Raw genomic sequence first — 16,509 nt, 5'->3', positions numbered from 1 at the left:
CTCTGGTAGACCTTCGAAAAAATTGAATCGAATCTAAGAGAGAGAGAGCGACATAATTTCAGAAACTTAAGCACATTATTAATAGGAGGGAGATACATATTTATAAAACAGTTTAAAAGCAATTTCAAACTAAACTATGATATAAAGTTTATGAAGACTGCGTTATAGTTAGCTCTCATAAAACGTTTTTTAAAAATTACTTATAAATGTTACTATCCCAGTGAACTCAATTCTTTCTAAAAGGATTTTCATTGTTGCCGTTTTCAAGTTGATATTTGCAAAGTTCTGATTATGTTGCTAAGTTAAAATGACCTCTATTACAAGGGTGTAAAGTCCAAGATGAATGTAAATTTAATTTAGTTGAGGAGCTTCGTAAATTATTCGGTTCAGAGCGCTTTGTAGTATTGGAAACGGACGGCAGGCGGCGCGACAATCTTTTGTAGGTTGACATACAGATGTGTAGTACTTGGGACAATTCCACTGCAGTTTTTATGCTAAGTTAATATTTTATTTGTTTTGAATCAGGAATGTATTTTTTTATATATACATATAGTATAAGTACAGCAGTACTTGATATTGTTGTGTTCCGGTTTGAAGGGTGAGTGAACCAGTGTAATTACAGGCACAAGGGACATAAAATCTTAGTTCCCAAGGTTGGTGGCGCATTGGATATGTAAGCGATGGTTGACATTTCTTACAATGCCAATGTCTAAGGGCGTTAGTGACCGCTTACCATCAGGTGGCCCATATGGCTCGTCCGTCCTTCCTATTCTATAAAAAAAATATCATACTTCAACTGTATCGCAGCGCCATCTAACGACGACAGAACAAAGTATATTTTATTAATACACACATATACCAACTTTCATGGTTATCGATCAGATGATATCGAGGTCTATTAATCTCAAACAGATATACTAATATAATTTGTATAAATGTCGGAGAACGAAGATTGGAACGCCAAATCTAATTGATTTAACCGATAAGGCTATTAGCAACACAGTGTTTGACAGCTCGGTGTTAAGATCGGTTTTTGTTAAGCTGGTAAATTGAACGTGGCTCCGTTACCGTTGAGTTTATTTCATGGAGACAGAGCGGAGGATATACGTAGAGCCAAACTCGTTCCGACTTCGCTGCGTTCCGAAGAATAATGTGTATATGCTATTTAGTGCACACGAATATTTATTTCATTTATCTACTATGGATAAAGCGTTTATAACAGCGATTCTCAATATTTTTTTTAATAGGGGCCACAAATACGTATTAGACATGGTGTCGTGGGTCGCAAACTAACAATATTTAGGTAACGATTTCTTAGGTTTCGGGATTTTTACAAATTGTATTAAACAAACAAATGTGAACAGATTTATCGCGTATATTTTAAGATATTTTTTGAAACATTTCATGACGTTTGCGGTGTCCGGGGCACTAAGCAGTTGTTTAACTCAAATTATTTAGGTATTAATAAAAACTTTTGGAATTTAAAATAGTTGAAATTAAAGTAAAATCAAGGGGGCCAACCAAAAAAGCCGCAGGTTGAGTACAGCTGGTTTAGAAGCAATGACCGCCCACATATACTAGCGTTATGTATATATATAGTTGTAAACAAGGACGAGTCCTGCAATTACCGTAACGCGAGTGATCCCTAATCTCCGGTATTTTATGAAGGTAGGCAACGGAATTTTCTCCGATTTGAAAAGACTGAAATCGAATCACTTCAATCGATAGAGGGTTCCTTAGTTTTCTGATTTTTCTTATATGAATTTATTCTAAAAATAACTTACTGCTCTGTTTATTTTAAACCACAACACTACGCTATTTTATACTTAAATAGTATTTTTAATTGTTAAATATTTCATTTAAGTTTCATTTCTTAAAATATCTTTTTTTAAGACTTTTGGTGAAGGTATTGCTTCATTATGCCACAGCCAAAGTGACATAACATCTTAGTTTCAATGGTTAGCGGGGCTTTAATAGGATACATTATAATACTTACAACGTAATAGCCAATGCTCGGTAATGACCAGTTACTATCTGGTCTGGGTAAATTTCCCACATTTGCGCGTCTGACTTCGTATTATAAATATAAATACAAACAAACAATAACTACCTATATCTATAATTGTAATCAAGACTCATTATTTTTGAAATTAGAATTGAATCGGCTTGATAAATAATTAATATTTCATTATATTAATTTAAAACTACGCTTTAGTTCACAGATACACAATAATCAAACATTAGATAGATGAGACAAAAAAAAATTACCACAAAATTATTGGTTACATTTAATAAAGACTAAGATTCACGCGTTCTTACCACTGGGCCATCTCAACTAGTGTTTATTATTGAAAATTTAAAAAATATTAATATCAAAGTGTTTTGTTTAAACACATATTTCCATTTTTTTATTGATAACACTGAACTCAAATAATCAATAGCTACGGAATAAAGACAAAAAAATAAATTCGGTTGGCAGATTAAGCATAAAAAAGTACTGAATTGTTTTATTTTTATAATAAATTTAATGTTTAGGTTCTTAGGCAGAGAGACGTTCTTTTTTTATAGAATAGGAAGGCGGACGATCATATGGGCCACCTGATGGTAAATGGTCACCAACGCCCATAGACATTGGCATTGTAAGAAATATTAACCATCGCCTACATAGGTAATGCACCGCCAACCTTGGGAGCAATACCAAGTACTGCTGTTTTGCGGTAGAATATCTGATGCGTGGGTGGTACCTACCATAGCGAGCTTGCACAAAGACCTACTACCAGTAAGCTTTCACAAGATTTTACCTTGCTAATAATTATTTTATTTTATTGATAAAGTATACAAAATAATATATAATGAATATGCACAACAGTGTACATAGTACAGATCAAACGAGAGTAGTCGTAATGCAAATGATCATGCAATATATTAAGCAAGCAAGATGTTCCTATAGAATAATACTTAATATAAATTGATATATATATATATATAAATTGATATAATAGTCGGAGATAATAAAATGCCAAAAAAAGTCAGAATTCGGTGATTTTCCTTACTGGGCAGCCTGTGAATGTCCCACTTCTCCTCAAAAAAGGGCTCCTTTCCCTTTTTTGAGGAGAAGGTTTGGAGCTTATTCCACCACGCTCCTCTAGAGCGGGTTGATGGAATACACATATGGCAGAATTTCAGTGAAATTAGACGCATGTAGGTTTCCTAACGATGTTTCCTTTTACCGTAAAGCACGGGATGAATTATAATCACAAATTAAGCACATAAAAATTCAGTGGTGCTTGCCCGGGTTTGAACCCACGATCATCAGTTAAGATTCACGCGTTCTTACCACTGGGTCACCTCGGTTTGTTTCGTGATTTTCACGTAGTTTTATGTCTCAGTGTAATTTGTTCACATATAATATGTATTTATAAATAGATTTACGTTTAATTAATCTTGAAAGATAAACTGTTTGAATAAAACCGTTTAAATGTACTTGTGCAAGTTTCTAATGATATGCGTGTATTTTGATAAATTGATTGATTAACCGATCATCAATCATTAAATTTTGCATACACGTTGTATGGGGTACAGAAAAGTATCCAGGGTTAACGTCTACCCCTCCCTCCTCTACAACGTGGGTGAAGCCACGGGTGGTAACTTGTAAATTTGGTAACTAGTAAATAATATATATCATGATTAGAAGTAATTTCTCAAACTGGTTTCAGGAAATGTAATTTAAATGTGCGAAAAAAAAGCAACATGTAGGCACTGAGAGTGACGTGTCATTTGCGCTATCTCTTAAAGCAGCTTACACATTACTTTACCCTATTCTGAACTTATTACAGTAACTTAGATATACCCAACAGCTTCTTCACATAGTTTCTTTAAAGTTACAATGTACAAACCGCTATTAAGAAATAAAGAACATGAAACAATACACATGACAGCGAAATTATACGTCAGAAGTAATTTTACTTACACTGACATATTTTTATGTTCACTCAAATTGGATCTTGAAATTTCACTCTCCACGGACCCAAACAATTTTATCTCGAAAAATATTTTTGATGTCATTTAGTCTTCTTTAGTATGACTCCATTTAAGATATTTAATGTCATTAAATTTGGCAAGATAGTGGAAGGAAGGTTACCATTAATTATCATTTAGACTTAAAATGTATCGGAAGAATGAAACTGAATTTTGACATTTTGGCTCAATTTCTTATTTAAACTTGTCTTTTTATTTTATTTCCGGCACGATCATCAATATCAGTGTTTTAAATGTGTGCGATGTTCTATATCATCGAAAATCAGACGATAAATTCTGAAACTGCAGTTACGGTTCACTTTTAACCGTTTTAGAATTTTTGTAAATGTTAGTTTTTCCGTTTTAAGATGAAGAGGCTGCCAAATGTTTATGTTCTCCCAGTTCGTCAGGAAAGAAGCGCGATAATAAACATCACAAAGGCGTATTCCAGTTTTCAGAAAACGTGTTTCTCATACGAATTGTATTTTATGAACGGGCTTTGAGTAGGCTTTTTGTAGTTGTCGAGTTCGCGCCTAAAGTCTAGAACTTGCTTGAGGAACTTTAAGATTTCTTGAACAGAAACTTGTATGTGTCTTGTTTGTATAATGTGTACTTCTTTTCGTGTTCAAATACACATACATATTTACACCAGTAAATGACCTTAAGAATTGTTTATTGGTAAAAAACTGAATCATCATCATCATCATCAATAACCCTTCGTCTTTCACTGTTGGGCATAGGCCTCTCCAATGGCACGCCACTGAGCTCGATCTTCGGCTCTCAGTCTCCATCCGCTACCAGCCCCTTACAAAACTTTACCATGTAAAAAACTGAATCCTCAGTTAAAATTGCAAAATTATTATTTATTTTATATTAAAAAATGACCAAAAAATTAAAATAAACCGAAAGAATTATCTATCAATTAATCAGTAGGCATAACAGAAATTATTTTATTTTATTAATATTTAGAACTCAAGTTTCTGATAATAAAATAGAACAAGAATAAGACATGAAATAAAAATCTAATAAAATTTCATAGTAAGATAAAAGTTTAGTCATAATATTGGAGGGAATTGTCGTGCTGGGGGGTGTTGTGTTGTGAAAGGTGCAAGATAATAATAATAATAATAATATAATATCCTAGGACATTTTTCACACACGGCCATCTGATCCCAAATTAAGCTTATACAAAGCTTGTGCTATGGAAACCAGACAACTGATATACTACATATACTACTTTTCTTTTGTAAATACATACTTATATAGATAATTACACCTAGACTAAGGACAAACAGACATGTTCATGCACACAAATGTCTGTCCTGGATGGGAATCGAACCCACAACCTTCGGCGTGAAAGGCAAGTGTTCTACCAACCACGCCAACCGGCTCGTCATATAAGATGCATCGGTATGATCCTAATTACCTGCCAATTTTACACTCACAGCCTTACGGCCTTCCTTATAAAGTTTGCTTTGCAACAACTAGTGTATCTCATTTTAAAATTATTGGTTTGACGTTAGAAGAAGAAGAAAAAGTGTTTAACTAAACACTAGCTTAACAACGTTTATAAGGTCCGTCCGTCAATGTACAAATACATAAAATTGAAGTGTCCGCCTCTGAAAATAATTGCCTATTTTTAAGTTAACATGGCTACTTTACTGTTGCGGTGGTACCATCCAACTAAAATCGTTTGTTTTGCTGAGTCCTAGTCGGTAGCCAGCAAGTGCTAAAATAAATAAATGGAACTTAACGCACCTTACACTTTAGTACATAGTTGGTAATGGTTGACATTTTATACATCGTTAGTGTCTATAGGCGATGATGACCACATAACATTAGTGGTAGACATTTCATAAAACGTCACTGTCAATGGGCGATGGTGATCATCAGGTCGCCTTTTTGCTTATCCGCCTTTTTTTTTTAAAGCTATAGCTATTTCCATCACAGATTTAAATATAAAAACGCTTTGAAATTCATCGGTGCTTGGCTGAATATGTAACTTCATTGGACGATGATCGTTTATAATCTGTATTTTATATAAATAAGGCTTTCACGATCCGGTGATTTCAGTAAAATAAACAAGCAATAAATAATATTTACCGTTTGTGGTCGAAAATTGCTCATTTTTGCAGTGAAAACATATTTTCACATAATTATATATGATTATGTATATGCAAATTTTTATTCTATATTTTCATAATAGTTCCTTTTACACAGTAAGTACTAAGGAAGGAAACATTAGCCCCTAAGGTGAAAAAAAGCGCTGAAAGCTTATAAAAGTGTATAAAATCTTTCATTATTAGTGAAAGAAATAAATGAGTAATATAGAAAAGATATTGGCAGTTAGCAAATTCGAATTATGAAGCAAGCGAAGCCGTAATTAAAGCGCTATTCTCTAATATATGAATGTACATTTATTGGTATGTATGTATTATTACGTTATATAAAAGCAGAACAAATTATAATACAACCATAAAAAATATATTTTGTAAAGAAATGTGACGCACAAATTGGAATGCCACTCAGCTATTGTGGAGGAGCGTCTAACGCCGTTCAGAGTCAGCCGACTGACACGATTGAGAATAACGATGACGGTAGAATAATTATATATAAAGCTATATATAGATAACATGACCTAATATGTTATGTTCAAAATCTTTATTCAATATAAAAACATTGCCCTTGCTTATTGATTTTAAATTTCAGACCTAATTGCTGTTGAGTTAATGCCTCTCTTCTCATGGAAAAGGTTTGGAGCTCATTCCACTATGCTGCTCCAATTCGGGTTGATGGTTACTGGCTTGGGTTACTAATGAGAATGAACCTACATTTGAGTCTAGGTACAATACCAACAAGGCAGCCATATTATATAAAACATTATGACAATTAACTTAAATAACAAAAATACTCACTCAAACAGCTTTTGTGATTTCAACATACATAGTTTGGAAATCGAAATTATTAGAATGATTATTAAAAAAGGTTTTGGAAAGCAAGATCGTTTAGTTTTGCATCTTCGAACTGTCCCTCAAGATCTACGCTTGCGACAGACCTGAAAAAGATAAAAATTCCAGGTAAACATAAATTTATTTCACGGTGATCTGGGGCTGAATGATGTTAACATATATCGTTATGTCAAAACCAATCTTAATTGTTAACTTATACGCCAATAACCGATAATTTAATTAAACAATAGGAAAACGGATAAAATATGTTTGTACATATTACATATCGTATGTTCGACATGAAACTATATAAATATATGTGTTATAATGTGAAATTTCCACATAAATGGGACTTATAATATATTTAGATAGTTTTACTATATTAATATCATAAACTGAAGACGATTAAATAAGTGAAAATAACATAATCAATATCATATACTGTATTACTTTTTATTATCTTTAAGTATTATAATTGAAAAAATAAAGGATGTTGTAATAATAAAATATCAAAAAAAAACTGGTTAAACTACAACAAATTACAGTCCAGTTTATAAGATTATGTTTTACAGTATTTTACAGAAAATTGTTTATATTTATTTCAGGTAACTTGGCATCAATAACTTGTACATATATAATAAATGTATTTCGTTTCACCTCCAAAGATAGCTCATAAATACCATCCGTCATCTCAATCCCCCAATTACAGGCTTATGACAAACAAACAAGCAGATGGAGTTCGTGACCTATCTCTAAGAAGATCGACCTTCGTCATGATCGGATATGGAGATAACCTAAATACGTTGATGAAAGCCTGGAACAGTCAGTGCGCATAAATAAACGATTTTTCATAATAACGCCATAATATATCTGGTTAGCTAATGAATCCATGGCTCTGATTTCAGGTTCGAATCTCGGGTCGGGCCGATAAACAAAGATAAATAGGAAATTGTCAAGTGTTCGGTATCACCTCGGACCGTTATTATTTAATATTTTTGTAAATGATATTCATAAAATTTTTGATCATACATCTATACTGTTGTAAGCCGATGATATGAAAATCTTTAAAGTTCTAAGACTTCGGATTGCAGCCTTCTGCAAAATGATCTATGTAAGTGTAATTATTGTAACGAAAACTCACTTAATTTAAATATTAAGAAATGTTGCGTTATTTCTTTTACACGAAACTCAAATCCAATAATTTTTAATTATAAATTGAATAATGACAATATTACCCGAGTAACTGAGGTGAGAGACTTGGGGATATACGTAGACAGCAAATTAACATTTAAATTCCATATAGATTATATAGTTGCCAAGGCATTTCGAATGCTTGGCTTTATACTCAGGGTTAGTAAGGATTTTAAAAATGACACAACCTTTGTCTGTTACATAATTGCTTTGTCCGTTCATTGCTGGAATATGGTTCTGTAGTCTGGAATACACAATATAAAACTTATATTGTTACAATAGAAAAAATTCAACATTAATTCGTTAAATATCTTAATTCTAAATGTTTCACTCCGAATCAAAATCCGCCTAAAATGATTTCCTTACTGGATCGTTGTACAATGCGAAATCAAAGTTTTTTATTTAAAGTAATACATAGCTTGAATGATAGTCCATATCTTTTAAGCAAAATTCACTTTAGATGTAAAAAAGTGAACACACGCAATAGTGCTTTATTCCACTTACCCTCCACTCAAACCGATTATGCTCAAAACGAATTTATATATCGCTCTTGTAAGAGTTACAATAGGAAGTTTAATGACTTGGACATGTTTTCTTGTACGCATTTAAAAAAAGAGTTTGTGTGCATTTGTCAACTTAGTCAATGTTTTTTTTTTTTATTATATATATATTATTGTTATGCTGTTTGTTAACTGTTATCTGTTATCCTCATAATTATTATTTATAATTTACAAAATTGTTTGTTTACTGTCGTACATGAATTAGTTTTAAGTGGAAACTCGATTGGTGTGTGAACGAGTTAATTGTTGTATAATGTATGTGGTGTGTACTGTATGTTTCCCAATTATAATAAAAACATAAAAAAATATATAAAATCGTGTCGAATGTCCGTTTCATAAGACTGAGTGAATACAGAGTGCATCTCTTGTGGCACAGTTAGAGAATGGTTAGAATTTACTGGTGGTAGGGCTTTATGCAAGCTCGTCTGGGTAGGTACCAACCACTCATCAGATATTCTACCGCAAAGCAGCAGTACTTGGTATTGTTGTCTTCCGGTTTGAAGGGTGAGTGAGCCGGTGTAATTACAGGCACAAGGGACATAAAATCTTAGTTCCCAAGGTTGGTGGCGCATTGGTTATGTAGGCGATGGTTGACATTTCTTACAATGCCAACATCTAAGGGCGTTTGGTGACCACTTACCATCAGGTGACCCATATGCTCGTCCGCCTTCTATTCTATAAAAAAAATGTGAATCTTAAATGGAGATTGTGGGTTCAAATATATGCAAGTTTTTTTTTGCTTATAATTATCGTATATCTCGTTCATCTCGTGCTCGGTGGTGAAGAAAAACTGCCTGAATTTTTTTTTTTTTATATGTCCGGGATGGCAAATGACTCTACTCCACCTGATGGTAAGTGGTAGTAGAGTCCAAACGCGACGACGGCCAGTACAGTCGAAAAGAATGTTCTGTACTAGCCGTCACCGCCTTGCCGGCCCGCAAGATGCGTCTTCACGCCTCGTTTGAAGGAACCCGGGTTGTAAGAGGAGGGGAACACGTGAGCTGGTAAGGAATTCCATTTTTTGGTAGTGCGACAAAAAAAGGAGTTGCCAAATTTCTTTGTGCGCGATGGAATTGATGTCACAGTTAGGCGGTGACATCGAGAACCAGCTCGCGTGGACTTAAGAAGGAAGGGGGAAGCAGGAATTAGAGAGAATAATTCCTCAGAGCACTCGCCGTGATACAGTCGATAGAAAGCGCTCAGTGCTGCTATCTCGCGACGCAATTGTAAAGGTTCAAGGGTATTTGTGACCTTTACGTCGCCAATAATGCGTACTGCACGTCGCTGCAACCGGTCCAAGGCCTCCAGTAGGTACTTAGCGGAGCCATCCCAAAGGTGCGAGCAATATTCAACGCAAGACCGTACCTGTGTTTTGTATTACAGGCACAGTTGTTGTGGCGTGAAAAAACGCCGCACCTTGTTCAGAACTCCGTTTCCGTTTCCGTGAAGCTGTTTTTATAATAGCCTCGATGTAATCCCTTGGACTAAGGTCGCAGCGAACGTCCATCCCCAGCATGGCGATTTTGCTTTGTATCATCAGCGGTGTGCCACAGAGGGAGGGATGAGGGTAAAATGGTGACTTTTTCGCTGTGAGAGCGCATACCTGTGTTTTCTTGGCATTAAACTCAACAAGATTATCAGAACCCCATTTGGCGATGAGCTCTAACGTCCTATCGAGTTCAATGACAAGATTCTCCCGCCTCTCCTCAGTTTCCGCCCGCCCAGCCACTGCGCGTCCGTGGTATCCACCATGCACTGTACTATCATCTGCATAGCAATGTATGTTCCCAAGGGAGAGCATATCATTGATATGCAAAAGAAAGAGTGTGGGAGATAGCACAGATCCCTGGGGGACCCCAGCATTCACTACATAGAATTGTGAAGCGCAACCATCTACTAAAACACGAAGGCTACGCTTGTGTAGGAAGCTGGCAATCCAGGTGCATAGCTGAGCAGGCAGACCATATGCCGGTAGCTTGGAGAGAAGACTTCTGTGCCAGACCCTGTCGAAAGCCTTGGAGATATCGAGGCTGACAGCCAACGATTCTCCATGCTTGTCGATAGCTTCAACTTGGAGGTGTGTTACGTACGCTAGAAGATCACCTGTGGACCGTTTTGGTCGAAACCCGTACTGACGATCATTAATTAGACAGTGATCTTCTAGGTAATGGATCAGTTGGCTGTTTAGAATCCGTTCCATCACCGTACAAAGTACGGAGGTGATAGCTATTGGTCGATAATTTGCCGGGTCAGACCGATCCCCTTTTTTGGGAACCGCTTGCACATTAGCTCTTCTCAAAGCCTCCGGCACACATCCCGAAGAGAGAGAAAGTTGGAACAGGCGCGTTAACACAGGAGACAGCTCCGCCACGCACTTCTTCAGCACAATAGCTGGTATTCCATCAGGACCGCTAGCTTTCCGTATATCAAGTGATTGCAGCTCCGCACGCACATCACGTTGCCTGATTTTGATGTCAGGCATCGTGTGGCCTCATGAAGGTATTGTGGTGTTGGTGGCTGCGCACTACAATCATCGATCACAGAGTTGTCGGCAAAGAGTTTAGCCAGGAGGTCGGCTTTCTCCTGCGGACTGTGAGCTAGCGATCCGTCCGGATTTCTGAGCAGTGGCAGCGAAGGTTGGCAGAAATTGTTTTGCACAGACTTGGTCAGACGCCAGAAGCTACGGGAGCCCTTAGGATGCGAAATAAGGTCATGACCAATCTGTACAATGCGCTGTGCATCCGCTCTCGTGTATGCCTTCCTACAGGACTTGGAATTTTTATTGTAGTTTGCTTTCAGTGAGTCAACGTTAGAAGCCCCACTAATGCAGCCGTTGATCCACGCGCGATATGCCGCCTGCTTAGATGTTACAGCGTCGGCACATTCACGAGCGAACCAACGGTTACGCGTACCCCTATTGATGAGATCTGAGCTAGGAATGTAGTATTCCATTCCTAACATGATCTCATCAGCAACAGCAGCGGCACTAGCTGTCGGGTCATTCCCACTGAAGCAACGTTCCTTCCAAGGGACTGACGCATAGTAATCGCGCATACCGTCCCAATCTGCCGACTTATAGTGCCAAACGCGACGTTTGCATACCGCTGAAGGCGGCAGCTTGGCCTGTGGCACTTTGGTGGATATAAGCCCGTGATCCGAAGAACCAAGTGGAGCTTGAACCACAACCTGATATTCCACCGGGTGAGAAGTCAGCAGAAGATCCAGTAGAGAAGGCGCTTGCCCATCAATGTCTGGGATCCTGGTGGGCTGATCAACCAGTTGGGTCAAGTCGTGTGTGAGAGCAAAAGCATGAGCAGTTCTTCCAGCATGGTCAGTTTTGAGGGATTTCAACCATGATTCATGGTGAGCATTAAAATCCCCCAAAAACACCAATTCCGTATTAGGAAACTGCTCTTGCGCAGCATCTGCCACCCGACTAAGATGGTCAAATAATCGGCTTGTCTCCAAGTCACCATTGTGGGATCTGTAGAGGCACACGTAGACTCGACTCTGACGAACCAGGTCCACACGTACCACCAACATGGAGAAGGAAGGGTCCTCCAAGCAGCGCAATCGGTGTCAACAAACATCCGCCCTGACGAACAAGCATACTCCGGCTTTCGCTTTAAAAGATTCTTCAAGCATGTAGCCGGGATAGTTAAGGTAGCTGGTGTCGGCAGGGCGGAGTATTTGCGTCTCCGTGAGAAACAACATTGCTGGCCGTGCTGTCTCGAGATGATGGTGGACAGCGTTGAGGTTAGCGTGGAGTCCTCGGATGCTAGAGAACTCGACCTCAAACAGCGTGGGTATGGTGGGGGTGTGCACTGCTGAACGACCGTTATTTCTTAGTTGCGCTACCATTTGGAAAAATAAGGAAAAGAGACGTGAAGCGAGCGACGTATTGCCACGATAGGGATGGGCAAAGTATGGAGGCGTGTTTTCCCAAATGGTTGCCAAAAGGGAAAAAATACTGATCCGCCGGACGGAAGGGCCCCCGAACCCCCCTGGAAGTGTTGGATAATTAGATTATTGGATAATTAGATTATTGGATCGGAGTAATGGAGTGAGTTTTTACAGAATAGCACTGCTGAACTATGATATGACTTTTTTTTTTGACATTTAATGTTACTTAATCAGGCACAGAATCACATTCAAACTTTACACATTCATATATAAAGTTTAATTACATTAACTTAAAAGGCGAACTTCACTAGTTTATTCTTAAATGAGTACATTACTTTTCCAAATAGATTACATCTTTGGGTCTTCACTATTTGTGAATCGAAATAATCCAATTCCAAAACACCGATGCACCTTATAACCTATAAAATAAAGTTTATTTTCCTCTGGGAAATAGAAAGGGCGACTTCTAAACTTATTTCCATTTTAAACCCCCGAGTGATCTTAGGAAAAGTTACATCTGATTCGCCCACACCTCTTTGAAAGAGATAGACATATACGAACGTTTTATTGTCTGAAAAGAACGGGTATATTATCAGAAGACGTATGTAGATAGCGAGATTAAGTGCAACAGAAATATGTACGTCGAGTTAATTTAAGTTGTACGTGAGTGTAATGTTGAATAGAAAAGTGGGGATTTTTCTTTGAAAGTCCTTTTATCGTTGGAATTATCAAGTACAATCGTGCAGAGAATCGACATTGTTCGAGAAATGATCTTAAAAGTGTGAAAAATTTGATTGAATTTTTTCAAGGTTTCATTAACAAAATTTCGTCATACAGTTATAATATGTGTAAAGGTTTTTATGTTACATCATCACACCCAAAGGATGAATGATAATTAATTTTCGGTCGGATATAAATATATAAGACATTGGTCATAAGATGCTACGTTCTTTTTATCTATAATTACACTAACTCACTCGCCCTTCAAACGGGAACAACAACAATCGAGATTGTAAAAACCCCTCAATCCAGTAAAATAATATGCTATGCATAAAATAATATTAAATGCTACAAAATTTCTTTCTTTTGTTTATTAAAAACATAAACAACAATGTATGTTGAACTTTGTTAGTTATAGGAGTTTATGTAGGAAGTTTAGCTCTTAACAAAATTAGCGCGAAAAATTCTAATATAGTCACTCCCCTTTAGTGGACTCCTGGGATGGGCATCTTGTTGGTCCAAAACTTCGTTATATTTAAGCCAGTAATGTACTGCATACAAATAACATTATTTTTAAAACAACTGTCTCTGTCTTTTCATTAGCGCAGCGTCCAGTGCGAGAGGGCGAAATACTATTTCCCATGAGCATGATCGAACAATAAACCTGATTTCTTTTAAAGAATCCGTATTAGTGTAAACGTAGTCTAAATATATTTATTTAAGTTATGTAATAAACATAATATAATATAAGTTTACACTAAGTTTTATCAAGGACACTTTCCCGTAGTAAGTTATTATTATATGATTATATAAAGATTAAGTTACAAATCATCATCATCCCTTTCTCCACTGAATCACTGAGCTCGATCTTCAATTCTCGATTTCCATCTGTTGATGGCCACTTTGGCTATATCATCACTCCCATAGTTAAAGGGCGTCCTGCGTTAGGCGCGGTCTTCCCTGCAGAACACGTCTGCTCCAACGGTTGTCGGTTATACCGATGTTACGATCAAAGAAACCGCGAAGAACTATATTTACAGAGCCTAGAACTAACCGTTTTTTAAAAACTATATATAAGCCTCATATATAAGCTAGCTTAATATATCACAAGGTGATTGGACCCTGTGGCGAAAGTCGCAGGCTTGGAACAGTTAGGATTGAATACATTACCCTTCACGACAATTGCTACCGCTATTGTCGATATTATGCAATTTGAAATAGAATCAATTGTTCGACACCACTTCAGTCGAGCAGTATATACATACATTATTACAGGCGAAAACTTTCCTTCGAACACGGTCTATTGTTCGCTAATTCTTTGGTGTATGGTATAATAACATGAGGGTGACGATTCCTGACCCAGACCTTTGAATCAGTAAGCACCAACTGTATGTATATATGTATGTCTTATACATAATAGCGGCCAGTATCATTTTCGGTGCCCCTGTTTGGGTAGGTACCACAACCATATCACAAATTCTTCGCCAAAGAGAGCAATATCTTGTATTATTGTGTTCTAATTTTCAGGTTGAGTGAGTTCATGTAACTATGAGTATAAGGGATGTAACTTCTTAATTCAATAATATGAAACACACTTCAATAAGCTTGTTTTTGTACCACAACTAATATGTCGCGGAGTCAGCGTCGCAGTGCCTCGAACTCCGTCGGTTTCTGGCGAATTTCGGCCAATTCCGGCGAATCCGTGCGAGTTCCGCCAATCAGACAACGTTTCCCCGGAGACTCGGGGTTTTAAAGTTTATTTTTAAAACTGTACGTAATTGATGTTTTCGAGTTTTCTGCTAGGAAGTCCGGAAGACCTATTGACCAACACGGGTTTATTTATTGTCCAAAACTTTCTACATAATTCGATTATTTTTTCTTAATCCAATTCGAAACTTATTTTGTAAAATTCAGACAAAATTCACTTTGTATAAAATTGTTTATTATATTATAGTATTCATCATAGAGAAAACTACATTAGTAGTAATTCTCATTAGCAGTCCCGTGTTGTAGATTTCGTCGTGGAACACTAATATACCGCGTCTAGCACGTTAAGTCACATGAACATATAAATATATATTAAAAGCTGAATTGTATGATATTTTAATGTATTTAAAATAAATGTAAGTTATGTATAACAGAAATCTTTGAATGCATTTGTTGAATGTTAACTTCACAAAATTCTATAATTTTTATTTAAATTATATAATTTATAAGATATTCTTCATTTACTCATCAATTATGTTTTCATGAAAATATTATCATAGTATTTTTTAATATTAACACAAATATCACAAATTTAAGAGTTGCCGAGCAACTCTCTGTCAAGTCTCTGTCTATTTTAACCCATATATGTCCGGAACTTTTTATTATTGGTTTGACGTAAATGGGATAGATTATAGTAATGTTTTTTTTTTTAATTTAAATTTCTCCTTCGTCTAATATAAAAACTGTATTTATAGAATTGAGATAAATAAATTGAGTGAGGACTTTGTGTAGCCGAAGTATTATCGATATTAGAACGAGTTAGTGAATCCAATTTTGTAGCTTCCTGACAGGCTGTAGTTTGCGTATCGATTGAATTTGATTAAAAATTTTGCGTTGCTCTCCGAAACTTTATTGTTCCTGTAATGTATTTTTGTTTAACAAATGCTTAACACAATTTTCTGGTTATTTTCATTCCCATCCTTTAGGTTTGTAGCAGCTGATATTATACCTATTTGGTAATTCTTTACTTTTATGAGATTCACTTATACGACAAACACTTTTGTTGGTAAACAAAAGTTTCAATTTAATTTAATTAGTAAAAAAGTTATTCATATTTAAAATAAGCTTGAAAGACTCTCGAATTAATAATACTAAATATACGTTATTAAAAACCTCTTTATTTTTTTGTTTTTAAATGATATACATATTCCATAAAGTAAGTATATTAATATGAATGTTCTATGTATATAAAAAAAAAACTAACTGATTGACATATAGACATATAATACAAACTAAAGGGCCTAGCCTACGAAAATTCGTATAAGGATTCCTCTTACACAGACGGTTAGCACAACGGAACGATTTTTGAAAATTTAACCTCTAACGTTTAAAACAATTTGAAAGTTTGTTTGAAAATCCCTCATTTTTGAAGAAGTTATGGAAACTAATATTTAGAAATTCTG

This window comes from Nymphalis io, chromosome 20 (assembly GCF_905147045.1).
Source record: "Nymphalis io chromosome 20, ilAglIoxx1.1, whole genome shotgun sequence".
NCBI lineage: Eukaryota > Metazoa > Arthropoda > Insecta > Lepidoptera > Nymphalidae > Nymphalis > Nymphalis io.
Note: the sequence above shows the minus strand (reverse complement) of the source record.